The sequence below is a fragment of the Nerophis lumbriciformis genome, linkage group LG03, assembly GCF_033978685.3.
Source record: "Nerophis lumbriciformis linkage group LG03, RoL_Nlum_v2.1, whole genome shotgun sequence".
NCBI lineage: Eukaryota > Metazoa > Chordata > Actinopteri > Syngnathiformes > Syngnathidae > Nerophis > Nerophis lumbriciformis.
This window is the reverse complement of record NC_084550.2, coordinates 21,688,316-21,705,000: the sequence shown is the minus strand read 5'-3', so window position 1 is coordinate 21,705,000 and position 16,685 is coordinate 21,688,316. Positions and strand designations below refer to the sequence as shown.

Genomic DNA, 16,685 nt, shown 5'->3' with positions numbered 1-16,685 from the left:
TCTTTTTAAAACGGAAAGAAAATGATCATGTGTAAAAAGTAAAAGCGGAGACGTGCCGATCAAGATTTTATGCTGCCGGTTCTTCGTGAGATCGGCCATTATTAATACCGATTACGAAGAATAAGTGATTATTGCATTTTAACAGAAGTGTAGATAGACCATGTTAAAAGAGAAAGTAAGCAGATATTACAGTAAATGAACAAATGGATTAATAATTCATTTTCAAAATATAATAGAATGGGAAATGACACTATGATTACATCAATATTTTATATCGACACAAAATCCTGTAACTACTTGGTATCGGATTGATGCCTAAATTTGTGGTATCATCCAAAACTAATGTAAAGTATCCAAACAAGAGAAGAATAAGTGACTATTACATTTTAACAGAAGTGTAGATAGAACATGTTGAAACGAAAAATAACCAAATATCAACAGTAAATGAACAAGTTGATTAATAATCAATTTTTACAGTTTGTCCAAAATAAAAGAATGACAAATGACACAATATGTTACTGCATACGTCAGCAGACTAATTAGGAGCCTTTGTTTGTTTACTTACTACTGAAAGACAAGTTGTCTAGTATGTTCACTATTTTATTTAAGGACAAACTTGCAATAATAAACATATGTTTAATGTACGGCAATATTTTTTATTAAAATAAAGCCAATAATGCCATTTTTAGTGGTGCCCCTTATTTAGAAAAGTACCGAAAAGTATCAAACTATCGGAATACATTTTGGTACTGGTACTCAAGTATTGTTATCGGTCGGCACAACCCCTAATGTGGGCACGGATCGAATAATGCCATTTTTTTTGTGGTCCCCTTCATTTAGAAAAGTACCAAAATAATTTTAGCACCGGTACCAAAATATTGGTATCGTTACAACACTAGTGTAGACGTAGCCTAAATATTGAGTTGACATTGTTAAACTGTGAAGAGCACTCACCATGAATAAATGTAAACATTTACAGTTAATACACGGGATTGGTATCGGTCGATCTAACCCATGGATGGTTGGTATCGGAATCGGCAGCATGAATCCCCGATCGAAACGTTCCTAAAAACAATACGTCAGCAGACTAATTAGGAGCCTTTGTTTGTTTACTTACTACTAAAAGACAAGTTGTCTTGTATGTTCACTATTTTATTTAAGGACAAACTTGCAATAATAAACATATGTTTAATGTACCCTAAGATTTTATGTTAAAATAAAGAGACTAATGACATTTTTTATATAAGAATAAGTGATTATTACATTATAACAGAAGTGTAGATAGAACATGTTGAAACGGAAAATAACCAAATATTAACAGTAAATGAACAAGTTGATTACTAATCAAATTCTTACAGTTTGTCCAAAATAAAAGAGTGATAAATGACACAATATGTTACTGCATACGTCAGCAGACTAATTAGGAGCCTTTGTTTGTTTACTTACTACTAAAAGACAAGTTGTCTAGTATGTTCACTGTTTTATTTAAGGACAAACTTGCAATAATAAACATATGTTTAATGTACCCTAAGATTTTTTTATTAAAATAAAGCCAATAATGACATTTTTTTGTGGTCCCCCTTATTTAGAAAAGTACCGAAAAGTATCAAACTATCGGAATACATTTTGGTACTGGTACTCAAGTATTGTTATCGGTCGGCACAACCCCTAATGTGGGCACGGATCGAATAATGCCATTTTTTTGTGGTCCCCTTCATTTAGAAAAGTACCAAAATAATTTTAGCACCGGTACCAAAATATTGGTATCGTTACAACACTAGTGTAGACGTAGCCTAAATATTGAGTTGACATTGTTAAACTGTGAAGAGCACTCACCATGAATAAATGTAAACATTTACAGTTAATACACGGGATTGGTATCGGTCGATCTAACCCATGGATGGTTGGTATCGGAATCGGCAGCATGAATCCCCGATCGAAACATTCCTAAAAACAATACGTCAGCAGACTAATTAGGAGCCTTTGTTTGTTTACTTACTACTAAAAGACAAGTTGTCTTGTATGTTCACTATTTTATTTAAGGACTAAATTGCAATAATAAACATATGTTTAATGTACCCTAAGATTTTTTTGTTAAAATAAAGCCAATAATTACATTTTTTGTGGTCTCATTACACTCGTACAGGTACCAAAATATTGGTATACTATATCAATATTGTCAATATTGGGTTGTCAATATATAATAGTGACAACCCAACAACAGACCAAAACAACAGCTATGATGTCATCAGATATGATTGTAACTAGGCAAAATAATCTGCTATATATATAAAACTATGACCCTATATGTGATCCAGCAGACGTCATGTTTTCGGTCTCTGAGGTCGTCGGACAATTTAACGTCCAATCGAGGCGCAACTTATATGCTATGCTTAACAGAGAGCACTATTTGGCCTGCTGACTAGAATACAAGTTTGACTGTGAATGCTAATTAGCATGCACTCAAGTCTGACGTGACCGAGCCTCTTTTCAGTCCAACCTAATGATGAGTGTCATACCCGAAGTCAGCTTAGATCGACTCCAGACACGACAAAGTAGACGGGCGGACGACAGTACGATAATGCTTTTGTTGTGCATCGGCTTAATGACAACATGTGACGGGAGACAAAAGGGTGCAGCTGCAGCTGACGTGGTATGGCAACACGTGCATCGCTCAAAATGGACTGCTGTATTAATTCCCAAAATAACTTTTATACCATTCCGGATGGTAGGCCACAATTTGTTTAGAAGATAAGGCCTTCTGGAGGAAAGTTCTGTGGTCAGATGAAACAAAAATGGAGTTGTTTAGGCCACAATACCCAGCAACATGTTTGGAGGAGAAAAGGTGAGGCCTTTAATCCCAGGAACACCATGCTGACCGTCAAGCATGGTGGTGGTAGTATTATGCTTTGGGCCTGTTTTGCTGCCAATGGAACTGGTGCTTCACAGAGAGTAAAAGGGACAATGAAAAAGGAGGATTACCACCAAATTCTTCAGGACAACCTAAAATCATCAGCCCGGAGGTTGGGTCTTAGGCGCAGTTGGGTGTCCTGTCATGTTCAGATGTACATTGTGGACGCCGTCTTTGCTCCGCAGTAAGTCTTTGCTGTCGTCCAGCATTCTGTTTTTGTTTACTTTGTAGCCAGTTCAGTTTTAGTTTTGTTCTGTATAGCCTCCCCTTAGCTTCAATGCCTTTTCTTAGGGGCGCTCACCTTTTTGTTTATTTTTGGTTTAAGCCAGTGGTTCTTAACCTGGGTTCGATCGAACTGTAGGGGTTCGGCGGAGGTCAAGACACACCCGACTCATCGTGTAAATAAAAACTTCTCCCTATTGGCGTATTACGGATACGGCAACAGCAGAAGTCAGACTGATTTGCAGGTGTGTAATTTGTTGTGAGTTTATGCACTGTGTTGGTTTTGTTCTTTGAACAAGGTGATGTTCATGCACGGTTCATTTTGTGCACCAGTATAAAAACATGGTAACACTTTAGTATGGGGAACATATTCACCATTAATCCATCCATCCATCCATCTTCTTCCGCTTATCCGAGGTCGGGTCGCGCGGGCAGCAGCCTAAGCAGGGAAGCCCAGACTTTCCTCTCCCCAGCCACTTCGTCCAGCTCCTCCCGGGGGATCCCGAGGCATTCCCAGGCCAGCCGGGTGACATAGTCTTCCCAAAGTGTCCTGGGTCTTCCCCGTGGCCTCCTACCGGTTGGACGTGCCCTAAACACCTCCCGAAGGAGGCGTTCGGGTGGCATCCTGACCAGATGCCCGAACCACCTCATCTGGCTCCTCTCCATGTGGAGGAGCAGCGGCTTTACTTTGAGCTCCCACCGGATGACAGAGCTTCTCACCCTTTTTCTAAGGGAGAGCCCCGCCACCCGGCGGAGGAAACTCATTTCGGCCGCCTGTACCCGTGATCTTGTCCTTTCGGTCATAACCCAAAGCTCATGACCATAGGTGAGGATGGGAACGTAGATCGACCGGTAAATTGAGAGCTTTGCCTTCCGGCTCAGCTCCTTCTTCACCACAACGGATCGATACAGCGTCCGCATTACTGAAGATGCCGCACCGATCCGCCTGTCGATCTCAAGATCCACTCTTCCCTCACTCGTGAACAAGACTCTGAGGTACTTGATCTCCTCCCCAACCCGGAGATGGCACTCCACCCTTTTCCGGGCGAGAACCATGGACTCGGACTTGGAGGTGCTGATTCTCATCCCAGTCGCTTCACACTCGGCTGCGAACCGATCCAGTGAGAGCTGAAGATCCTGGCCAGATGAAGCCATCAGGACCACATCATCTGCAAAAAGCAGAGACCTAATCCTGCAGCCACCAAAACCAGATCCCCTCAACGCCTTCACTGCGCCTAGAAATTCTGTCCATAAAAGTTATGAACAGAATCGGTGACAAAGGGCAGCTTTGGCGGAGTCCAACCTTCACCGGAAACGTGTCCGACTTACTGCCGGCAATGCGGACCAAGCTCTGACATTGATCATACAGGGAGCGGACTGCCACAATCAGACAGTCCGATACTCCATACTCTCTGAGCACTCCCCACAGGACTTCCCGAGGGACACGGTCGAATGCCTTCTCCAAGTCCACAAAACACATGTAGACTGGTTGGGCAAACTCCCATGCACCCTCAAGGACCCTGCCGAGAGTATAGAGCTGGTCCACAGTTCCACGACCAGGACGAAAACCACACTGTTCCTCCTGAATCCGAGGTTCGACTATCCGGCGTAACCTCCTCTCCAGTACACCTGAATAGACCTTACGGGGAAGGCTGAGGAGTGTGATCCCACCATAGTTGGAACACACCCTCCGGTTCCCCTTCTTAAAGAGAGGAACCACCACCCCGGACTATAAGTCGCAGTTTTTTTTCATAGTTTGGCCGGGCTCCAGTGCGATTTATATATGTTTTTTTCCTTCTTTATTATGCATTTTCGGCAGGTGCGACTTATACTCCGATGCGACTTATACTCCGAAAAATACGGTACTTATTAATGCCTTATTCGGCATGGCCTTATTATAACCCTAACCCTGGCCCTAACCCTAACCAAATAACTCTAAATTAAGTCTTCGTTACTTAGAATATGTTCCCCATACTAAAGTGTTACCAAAAACATATAACTTTGTCTTGAATTTTAAAAAATACAACATTTTAATTTTCACTAAAGAAGGGTTTGGTGAATGTGCATATGAAACTGGTGGGGTTCGGTACCTCCAACAAGGTTAAGAACCACTGGTTTAAGCATAACACAGATAGACAACATTCACACTCACATTATAATCCGGTGCGCCCTATGAACAACAGAATACGGTATATTTGCCGGGTCAAATTATAAATTATTTATTATTGGTCGACCTCAAAGTTATGCACTTTCCGGTACAGTTTTTAAATTTTGATTTCGCCGAAAGTTTTATCGATCACAAAATACTGCGTTTGTTTTCTTTTGTGTTATTTTTTTTTAATGAATTAAGTAACGTTTATGAAAGCACAATGTAGAATTGTGAGATATATTTATCATTTGTTTTTAAAACGCTTACAAAAAAGTGGGACCCCATAAATTTACTCTGGGACCCCATTTTTATGACTTGATGGGGGTCCCTGGGACCCAATTTTGAAGAATTCCTACCCTGCAAAGTAGTAAGTATAAACTATAGTAATACCAGTGCTGGAAAGGACTGGACTCTCACTATTATGTTAGATCCACTATGGACTGGACTCTCACAATATTATGTTAGATCCACTATGGACTGGACTCTCACTATTATGTTAGATCCACTATGGACTGGACTCTCACTATTATGTTAGATCCACTATGGACTGGACTCTCACTATTATGTTAGGTCCACTATTGACTGGACTCTCACTATTATGTTAGATCCACTATGGACTGGACTATCACACTATTATGTTAGATCCACTATGGACTGGACTCTCACTATCATGTTAGATCCACTATGGACTGGACTCTCACTATTATGTTAGATCCACTATGGACTGGACTCTTACTAGGGCTGAAACGACGCGTCGACGTAGTCGACGTCATCGGTTACGTAAATACGTCGAGGACGTTTTTGTTCGTCGACGCGTCGCATATTTACGTCACACTACCGTCATGGCGGAGCGCAAAGCAGACGATGCGAGCGAGGGGAAAAAAGCACGCCAAAAGTCGTCAAAAGTGTGGGAGTATTTCAATAAACGGCCTAAGAAGAAACGCTACTTTTACTCCGCTACTTTTACTCCGCTACTTTTATCTACATTCAGCTCGCTACTCGCTGCTAATTTTTATCAATCTGTTAATGCACGCTTTGTTTGTTTTGGTCTGTCAGACAGACCTTCAAAGTGCCTGCCTTACTGGTGACGTTTCACTTCGTTCCACCAATCAGATGCAGTCACTGGTGACGTTGGACCAATCAAACAGAGCCAGGGGTCACATGATCTGACTGGCTCCGAGCTAACTTCGGGTGTTACCATTTAGTGGTCAATTGTACGGAATATGTACTGTACTGTGCAATCTACTAATAAAAGTTCCAATCAATCAATCAAAAGTGTGAAGGAAAAAAGACCCTTTTTTTATTTAAACCGTAAAGACTGACTGCACAGTTCCTGTCTTCACAATAAAAGTCCCGCTCCATCGCGCCTGCGCTTTCAAAATAAGAGTCTCCGAAAGCCAGCGCAAACAAGCTAGCAAGCTACGGAGATTGCCGCCAATGTATTTCTTGTAAAGGGTATACAAACGAATATGGAAGGTGGACAAATAAGATGCCAAATAACAACCACTTTCATGTGGTATTAGACAGAAAGGAGGAACTTTTTTTCTCCTCCATTTGAAAACGTGGACGTTACCAGCACTGCTTCCTGATTACAATCAATGCAAGTCATCAGAATCAGGTAATGCACCAACTTATATTCTTGTCTTCATGAAATAAAGGAATCTATATGTTAAACATGCATGTATAGTATTAAAACACCTTTAACATGTAAACAAAAACGGCAAAATAAATAAATATAAATTATATACTGTATATATCAATGTATGTATGTATATATATATATATATATATATATATATATATATATATATATATATATATACACATATATATATATACATATATATATATACACATATATATATATATATATATATATATATATATATATATATATATATATATATATATATATATATATATGTGTGTGTGTGTGTGTGTGTGTGTGTGTGTGTGTGTGTGTGTGTATATATATATACACACACATATATATATATATATATACATATATATATATATATATATATATATATATATGATATGTGTGTGTATGTTACTCAGTACTTGAGTAGTTTTTTCACAACATACTTTTTACTTTTACTCAAGTAAATATTTGGGTGACTACTCCTTACTTTTACTTGAGTAATAAATCTCTAAAGTAACAGTACTCTTACTTGAGTACAATTTCTGGCTACTCTACCCACCTCTGCTAATAATGTTGTTGTATGCACACTGTGTCGAGCGGAAATGGCCTATCATAGCAGCACAGCGGCAGCGTTCTTGCCATCACCATCAACTAGTCAATCGTCCGCGTGAGTATACGTTGGCATCATTACACAAAAACATGAATGTGTCATTTGTATCTGCGTTGTAAATTCATAAACTAAAGCACCGTTTCGCTCTGAGAGGAGCGTTTGGCGTGCCTGTTCAGTGTTTACAAAGACGCGCTCCTCTTTAACGCTAACGTTAATTAGTTGTGCAAATACCTTTTACAACATTAACAATTACGTATACTATGTACAAACGAACAATTAACTTTCACTTTAATCATACTATCATTGTTGTGTTATTAAGCAAATAAGCAAAAGTTTTACTTTTGTTGAAATGTTTACACTGTTGTTACAGAATATTTAGTTTTGCACTTTTTTGTATTGGATGTTTATCTTTATTTTTGCACATTTTAGCAAATAAGCAATACTTTTACTTTTGTTGAAATGTTTACACTGTTGTTACAGAATATTTCCGTTTTGCACTTTTTTTAATTGGATGTTTATCTTTATTTTTGCACATTTTAAAGCAAAATAAGCAATACTTTTACTTTTGAAATGCTTATACTATTGCAGAATATTAAGATTTGCACTGGATGTTTACTTTTACATTTGCACATTAAAAGCAAATAAGCTACTTTTAATTTTGTTAAATGTTTACATTGTTACAGAATATTTTTTCATCTTCATTTTAAATAAAAAAAATAATCGGTAAAAGGAAAAATAATCTATAGATTAATCGAAAAAAATAATCTATAGATTAACCGATTAATCGAAAAATAATCTATAGATTAATCGATAGAAAAATAATCGTTAGCTGCAGCCTTAACTCTTACACTATTATGTTAGATCCACTATGGACTGGACTCTCACTATTATGTTAGATCCACTATGGACTGGACTCACACTATTATGTTAGATCCACTATGGACTGGACTCTCACTATTATGTTAGATCTACTATGGACTGGACTCTCACTATTATGTTAGATCCATTATTGACTGGACTCTCACTATTATGTTGGATCCACTATGGACTGGACTCACACTATTATGTTAGATCCACTATGGACTGGACTCTCACTATTATGTTAGATCCACTATGGACTGGACTCTCACACTATTATTTTAGATCCACTATGGACTGGACTCACACTATTATGTTAGATCCACTATGGACTGGACTCTCACTATTATGTTAGATCCACTATGGACTGGACTCTCACACTATTATGTTAGATCCACTATGGACTGGACTCTCATTATTATGTTAGATCCACTATGGACTGGACTCTTACTATTATGTTAGATCCACTATGGACTGGACTCTCACGATTATGTTAGATCCACTATGGACTGGACTCTCACTATTATGATGGATCCACTATGGACTGGATTCTCACTATTATGATGGATCCACTATGGACTGGACTCTCACTATTATGTTAGATCCACTATGGACTGGACTCTCATTGTTATGTTAGATCCACTATGGACTGGACTCTCACTATTATGTTAGATCCACTATGGACTGGACTCTCACTATTATGATGGATCCACTATGGACTGGATTCTCACTATTATGATGGATCCACTATGGACTGGACTCTCACTGTTATGTTAGATCCACTATGGACTGGACTCTCACACTATTATGTTTGATCCACTATGGACTGGACTCTCATTATTATGTTAGATCCACTATGGACTGGACTCTTACTATTATGTTAGATCCACTATGGACTGGACTCTCACTATTATGTTAGATCCACTATGGACTGGACTCTCACTATTATGATGGATCCACTATGGACTGGATTCTCACTATTATGATGGATCCACTATGGACTGGACTCTCACTATTATGTTAGATCCACTATGGACTGGACTCTCATTGTTATGTTGGATCCACTATGGACTGGACTCTCACTATTATGTTGGATCCACTATGGACTGGACTCTCACTATTATGTTAGATCCACTATGGACTGGACTCTCATTGTTATGTTGGATCCACTATGGACTGGACTCTCACTATTATGTTGGATCCACTATGGACTGGACTCTCACTATTATGTTAGATCCACTATGGACTGGACTTTCACAATATTATGCTAGACCCACTCGACGTCCATTGCATCCGGTCCCCCCTAGAAGGGGGGGGGGGGGGGGGGGGGGGGAGTTGAGCACACACGGGGCATTCTTGTCTACTCACACTCTTTGCAACTGGTACATTTGAACACTATTAAAACTAGAAAGAACAAATATGTGCGGGAAAGTACAGATAAGAAACCGGGTGAGTTCATTGTAGTAATCTCTTCGAGCAAATCGAAAGCCAAAGCTCGTACCTTCTAAGGCCTTCCTTTTGCCCAAAGCCAAAAATATTCCCTTAACACGGTATTCAAAGTAGAGATGATGTGCGAAAACCGGTTCTCCCGATTGTTCGATAAGAAAAGAACCGATTCCATGGACTCGAATCCCTTTTTGAGAAACGGTCCCCGTTATCGAAGCCACTATAGTAAAGAAAAAGATTGGGTTCTTTATTCGAATCCCTTTATGTAAATACATTCACAAACTGTAAAAATGTTTCACAAACTGTAGAAATGTTTTAGAATCTAAATAAAATGTTTCACAAAATCAAAATTGTTTCACAAACTAAAAAAAATAATGTTTCAGAAACTGTAAAAATGTTTCACAAACAAACACATTCTTCAAAAAAATGTTTCAGAAACTAAAAAAATGTTTCAGAAACTAAAAAAAGTGTTTAAGCATCTCAAAAATGTTTCCTTAAACTGAAAAATGTTCTTCAAAAATGTTTCAGAAACTAAAAAAATATTTCACAAACTCAAAAAAATTGTTTCAAACTAAACAAAAAGTTTCACAAATTGTAAAATTGTTTCAAACTGAAACACTTTCTTCAAAAAAATGTTTCAGAAACTGTAAAATTGTTTCACAAACTGAAACACTTTCTTCAAAAAAATGTTTCAGAAACTAAAAAAATGTTCCACAAACTAAAAAGTGTTTAAGCATCTCAAAAATGTTTCCTCAAACTGAAAAATGTTCTTCAAAAAATGTTTCAGAAACAAAAAAATATTTCACAAACTCAAAAAAAATGTTTTCAAAGTAAACATTTTTTTTCACAAACTGTAAAATTGTTTCAAACTGAAACACTTTCTTCAAAAAAATGTTTCAGAAACTGTAAAATTGTTTCACAAACTGAAACACTTTCTTCAAAAAAATGTTTCAGAAACTAAAAAAAGTGTTTAAGCATCTCAAAAATGTTTCCTCAAACTGAAAAATGTTCTTCAAAAAATGTATCAGAAACTAAAAAAATATTTCACAAACTCAAAAAAATTGTTTTCAAAGTAAAACATTTTTTTCACAATCTGTAAAATTGTTTCAAACTGAAACACTTTCTTCAAAAAAAATTTTCAGAAACTGTAAAATTGTTTCACAAACTGAAACACTTTCTTCAAAAAAATGTTTCAGAAACTAAAAAAAGTGTTTAAGCATCTCAAAAATGTTTCCTCAAACTGAAAAATGTTCTTCAAAAAACGTTTCCGAAACTAAAAAAAAAAATGTGTCAGAAACTAAAAAAAGGTTCAAAGTCGAAATTGTTCCAGAAACTCCAAAAGAATGTTCCACAAACTAAAAATTGTTTTACAAATTAAAAAAATGGTTTCACAAACTAAAAAATATACTTTAAAAACTGTAAAAATGTTTCAGAAACTGTAAAAATGTTTGAAAACTGTAAAAATGTTTCACAAACAAACACTTTCTTCAAAAAAATGTTTCAGAAACTAATTTTTTTTTCCGGAAACTCAAAATTGTTTCGCAAACTCAAATATAATTTTTCACACACTTAAGAAACTAAAAAAATGTTTCAGAATCTAAAAAAAATGTTTCACCATCTCAAAAATGTTTCACAAACTGAAAAAAATGTTTCAGCATCTCAAAAATGTTTCACAAACTGAAAAATGTTCTTCAAAAAAATGGTTCAGAAACTAAAAAAGTCACACCTAAAATATCGAGCCCCATGACTTTGTATTAGAGAAATTGACCGGAAATTAGTGCATTTTCACCGATTTTAAACATGTATAAATGTAATCATTATTAGGAAAATGATGCTTATATCACTGGAATCGTCTTTACAAGACCTGTGTGGTAATAATGGTTTTATGTAAATACATTCAGAAACTGTAAAAATGTTTCAGAAACTAAAAAAAAAAGTTTCAGAAACTAAAAAAAAAATTCAGAAACTAAAAAAAATGTTTCACTATCTCCAAAATGTTTCAGAAACTAAACATGTTTTTAAGCATCTCAAAAATGTTTCCTCAAACTGAAAAATGTTCTTCAAAAAATGTTTCAGAAACTACAAAAATGTTTCACAAACTACATTTTTTTTTCTCAAACTTAAAAAAGTTTGTGGAAAAAAATAAATTTCAAACTAAAAAAATGTTTCAGAAACTAAAAAAAATGTTTCACTATCTCAAAAATGTTTCACAAACTAAAAAAAATGTTTAAGCATCTTAAAAATGTTTCCTCAAACTGAAAAATGTCCTTCAAAAAATGTTTCAGAAACTAAAAAAATGTTTCAGAAACTAAAAAAATGTTTCACAAAGTCGAAATTGTTTCAGAAACTCCAAAATTTTTTTTACAGAAACAAAAAAATGTTTTACAAACTAAAAAAAGGGTTTCACAAACTAAAATAAATATTTTAAAAACTGCAAAAAAAATTCATAAATTAACATTTTTTGAAAACTGTAAAAATGTTTCACAAACACTTTCTTCAAAAAAAAATTTCAGAAACTAAAAAAATGTTTCAGAAACTCAAAATTGTTTCGTAAACTCAAATATAATTTTTCACACACTTCAGAAACTAAAAAAATGTTTCAGAAACTAAAAAAAATGTTTCACCATCTCAAAAATGTTTCAGAAACTAAACAAAATGGTTCACCATCTCAAAAATGTTTCACAAACTGAAAAAAACGTTTCAGCATCTCAAAAATGTTTCACAAACTGAAAAATGTTCTTCAAAAAAATGGTTCAGAAACTAAAAAAGGCACACCTAAAATATCGAGCCCCATTGACTTTGTATTAGAGAAATTGACCGGAAATGAGTGCATTTTCACCGATTTTAAACATCCATAAATGTTATCATTATTAGGAAAATGATGCTTATATCACTGGAGTCGTCTTTACTAGAACATTTCTGGTAACACTGGTTTCATGTAAATACATTCACTTTTAACAATTTGACACGCAACTAATAAAACGTAAAACAGACTAAACGCATTCTGGCGGAAAACAACAGTTTTTCTACCTAATCTACTTTCTAGTCCTGTAATGGTCCAACTTTTAAATTCAACTCATTCCAAACAAACCTTGACACGGCTAATAATAATAATAATAATAATGCTTGTCCTGAAACACTTTCTTAAAAAAAAAAAATTCAGAAACTACAAAAAAAGGTTTCACAAACTAAAAAAATGTTTCACAAACTAACTTTTTTTCCCCACAAACTTAAAAAACTATTTGAAAAAAATAAATGTTTCAAACTAAAATAAATGTTTTAGAAACTAAAAAAAATGTTTCAATAACTACAAAAAATGTTTCAGCATCTCTAAAATGTTTCACAAACTGAAAAATGTTCTTAAAAAAAATGTTTCAGTAACTAAAAAAAATTGTTTCACAATATAAAAAAAAAAATGTTTCACAAACTGTAAAAATTTTTCAAAAACAGTAAAAATGTTTCAAACACTTTCTTCAAAAAAATATTTCAGAAACTAAAAATGTTTTCACAAAGTAAACATTTTTTCCTACACACTTCAAACAAAAAAAAGTGTTTCAGAAACTAAAAAAAGAGTTTCACCATCTCTAAAATGTTTCACAAACTAGAAAAAATGTTTCAGCATCTCAAAAATGTTTCACAAACTGAAAAATATTCTTTAAAAAAATGCTTCAGAAATTTTAAAAAATGTTTCACAAACTAGAAAAAATGTTTCAGCATCTCAAAAATGTTTCACAAACTGAAAAATATTCTTAAAAAAATGCTTCAGAAATTTTAAAAAAATGTTTCACAAACGCAAAAAAAAATGGTACAAATAAAAAATTTCACAAACTAAAAACAATGGTTTCATAAACTAAAAAAAAAATGTTTCACAAACACTTTCTTCAAAAACATGTTTCAGAAACTAAAAATTGTTTCGCTAAGTAAATTTTTTTCCCACACGTGTTTCAGAAAATAAAAAAAATGTTTCAGTACCTCATAAATGTTTCACAAACTAAAAAAAATGTTTCAGCATCTCAAAAATGTTTCACAAACTGAAGAATGTTCTTCAAAAAAATGTTTCAGAAACTACAATTTTTTTTTTCAGAAACTACAAAAGTCACACCTAAAATATCGAGCTCCATTGACTTTGTATTAGAGAAATTGACCGGATGAGAGCATTTTCACCGATTTTAAACATCCATAAATGTAATCATTATTAGGAAATGATGCTTATATCACTGGAATCGTCTTTACAAGACCTGGTTTTATGTAAATACATTCACTTTTAACATTTGACACACAACTAATAAAACGTAAAACAGACTAAACGCATTCTGGCGGAAAACAACAGTTTTTTTTACGTTATCTACTTTCTAGTCCTGTAATGGTCCAACTTTTAAATTCAACTCATTCCAGACAAGCCATGACACAGCTAATAATAATAATAATGCAATAATAATAATAATAATAATAATGGTCGTCCTTGTGCGAGGCGCCATGAAGTCTAAGTCCCACAAAGTGTTTTTAGGAGAGAACAAAGACGACATGTTGGCCAACATGGCGACACATACCGAGTCTTGTTATCGACGATCTCTGCTGGATTCCCAAACGGTGTCGTCCTTTCCCTCCGTGTCGTGTGAAAGCGAACAGGTCGTGGGCCCTGTCCTGGAACCAAAACGTTTCCCGGAACAGAGCAGGCGGCTGGGTGGAGTCCACAGGAATCTCGTAATGTCTCCCACACCAGGCCGGGTACTCGTGTGTGGGCGATACTGCACGTTTGGCCATCGATCCGATACCAAGTAGCGGCTGGCGTAGTATCATCGCAGATACCGATATCAAAGCTGATATTGTGTGTGATTTTGCCTTATTCATATTTTTAGTAAATGATCGTGAACAAGAAACGATTTTATTAGTTGGTATAATTATGTATAATTATGTTTATTAAAAATATACAGATGACTAAAAACCACCTGTGTGACGTTTACAAATAATTAAATAAAACTGCCGTTCATTTGTGCTAAGTGTGTGCTGTGCAAATATTCATTTGTGTGTGTGTGTGTTTTTTTTTAAATTATTTATGGGGTGAAATTACTGCCAAAACTCCACAAACTCAAAAAAAAAAAGTTTCGCAAACTGAAAAAAAATGTTTCAGAAACAAAAAAATTTTTAAACTCAAAAATGGTTCACTAACTGAAAAAATTGTTTCACAAACTAAAAAAAATGTTTCAGAAACAAAAAAATGTTTAAACTCAAAAATGGTTCACTAACTGAAAAAAATGTTCCACAAACTGACATCTTTTTTTTTTTTTAAGTTTCACATGCTAAAAAAAATTGTTTCACAAACTAAAAAAAATGTTTCAAACTAAAATAAATGTTGCACAAACTCAAAAATGTTTCACAAACTGAAATCAAAAATAAATAAAAAAAGAGTTTCAGTTTCAAACTAAATAAATTGTTCCACAAACTAAAAACAAATATTTCACAAACTAAAAAAATGTTCACTAACTAAAAAAAGTTTCACAAACTAATAAAAAATATTTCACAACCTTTTTTTTTTTAAGTTTCACAAACTAAAAAAAAATGCTTCAGAAATAAAAAAAATGTTTAAACTAAAAAATTGGTTCACTAACTGAAAAAAATGTTTCACAAACTGACCTTTTTTTTTCTTTTAAAGTTTCACGTACTAAAAAAAATTGTTTCACAAACTAAAAAAAATGTTTCAAACTCAAAAATGTTTCACAAACTGAAATAAAAAATAAATAAAAAAAGAGTTTCAGAAATTAAAAAAAATGTTTCAAACTAAATAAATTGTTTCACAAACTAAAAAAAATATTTCACAAACTAAAAAAATGTTTCACAAACTAAAAAAAAATATTTCACAACCTTTTTTTTTTAAGTTTCACAAACTTAAAAAAAATGCTTCAGAAACTAAAAAAATGTTTAAACTAAAAAATTGGTTCACTAACTGAAAAAAATGTTTCACAAACTGATCTTTTTTTTCTTTTAAAGTTTCACGTACTAAATAAAATTGTTTCATGAACTAAAAAAAATGTTTCAAACTAAAATAAATGTTTCACAAACTCAAAAATGTTGCACAAACTGAAATAAAAAAAAAATAAAAAAAGAGTTTCAGGAACTAAAAAAAAATGTTTCAAACTAAGTAAATTGTTCCACAAACTAAAAAAAATATTTCACAAACTAAAAAAATGTTCACTAACTAAAATAATGTTTCACAAACTAATAAAAAATATTTCACAACTTTTTTTTTTTTTTAAGTTTCACAAACTAAAAAAAAATGTTTCAGAAACTAAAAAAATGTTTAAACTAAAAAAATTGGTTCACTAACTGAAAAAAATGTTTCACAAACTGACCTTTTTTTTTCTTTTAAAGTTCCACGTACTAAAAAAAATTGTTTCACAAACTAAAAAAATGTTTCTAACTAAAATAAATGTTTCACAAACTCAAAAATATTTCACAAACTGAATAAAAAATTAATAAAAAATACTTTCACAAACTAAAAAAATTGTTCCACAAACTGAATTTTTTGGGGGGAAACTAAAATAAATATTTCACAATCTGAAAAATGTTTTTGTAAAAAAATGTTTCACAAACTGAAAAAAATGTTTCACATCTCAAAAATGTTTCACAAACTGAAAAAAAAATGTCACCATCTGAAAAATGTTGTAAAAAAAAGTTTCAAACTAAAAAAAATATTTCACAAACTAAAAAAGATGTTTTACAATTTGAAAAATGTTTTTCTAAAAAAAATGTTTCACAATCGGAAAAAGTTTGTAAAAAAGTTTTAAACTAAAAAAAAGTTTCACAAACAAAAAAAACAGTTTCACAAACTAAAAATGTTTTTCAC

At 33.9% G+C, this 16,685-nt stretch overlaps 1 protein-coding gene across 3 annotated transcripts in view; it reads right to left on the bottom strand.

The window, feature by feature from the left end:
• The window catches only part of tmbim1a (transmembrane BAX inhibitor motif containing 1a), a 34,723-nt gene extending 20,148 nt beyond the window's left edge, over positions 1 to 14,575 (bottom strand). Inside the window, exon 1 of one of the 3 annotated variants that reach the window (XM_061935290.1) lies at positions 14,392 to 14,575. The gene's annotated coding sequence lies outside the window, so the exon portion shown is untranslated. The remainder of the gene's footprint in view (positions 1 to 14,391) is intronic. The other 2 variants (XM_061935291.2, XM_061935289.1) reach the window with 2 other exon arrangements.
• Positions 14,576 to 16,685: the final 2,110 nt, after the last annotated feature.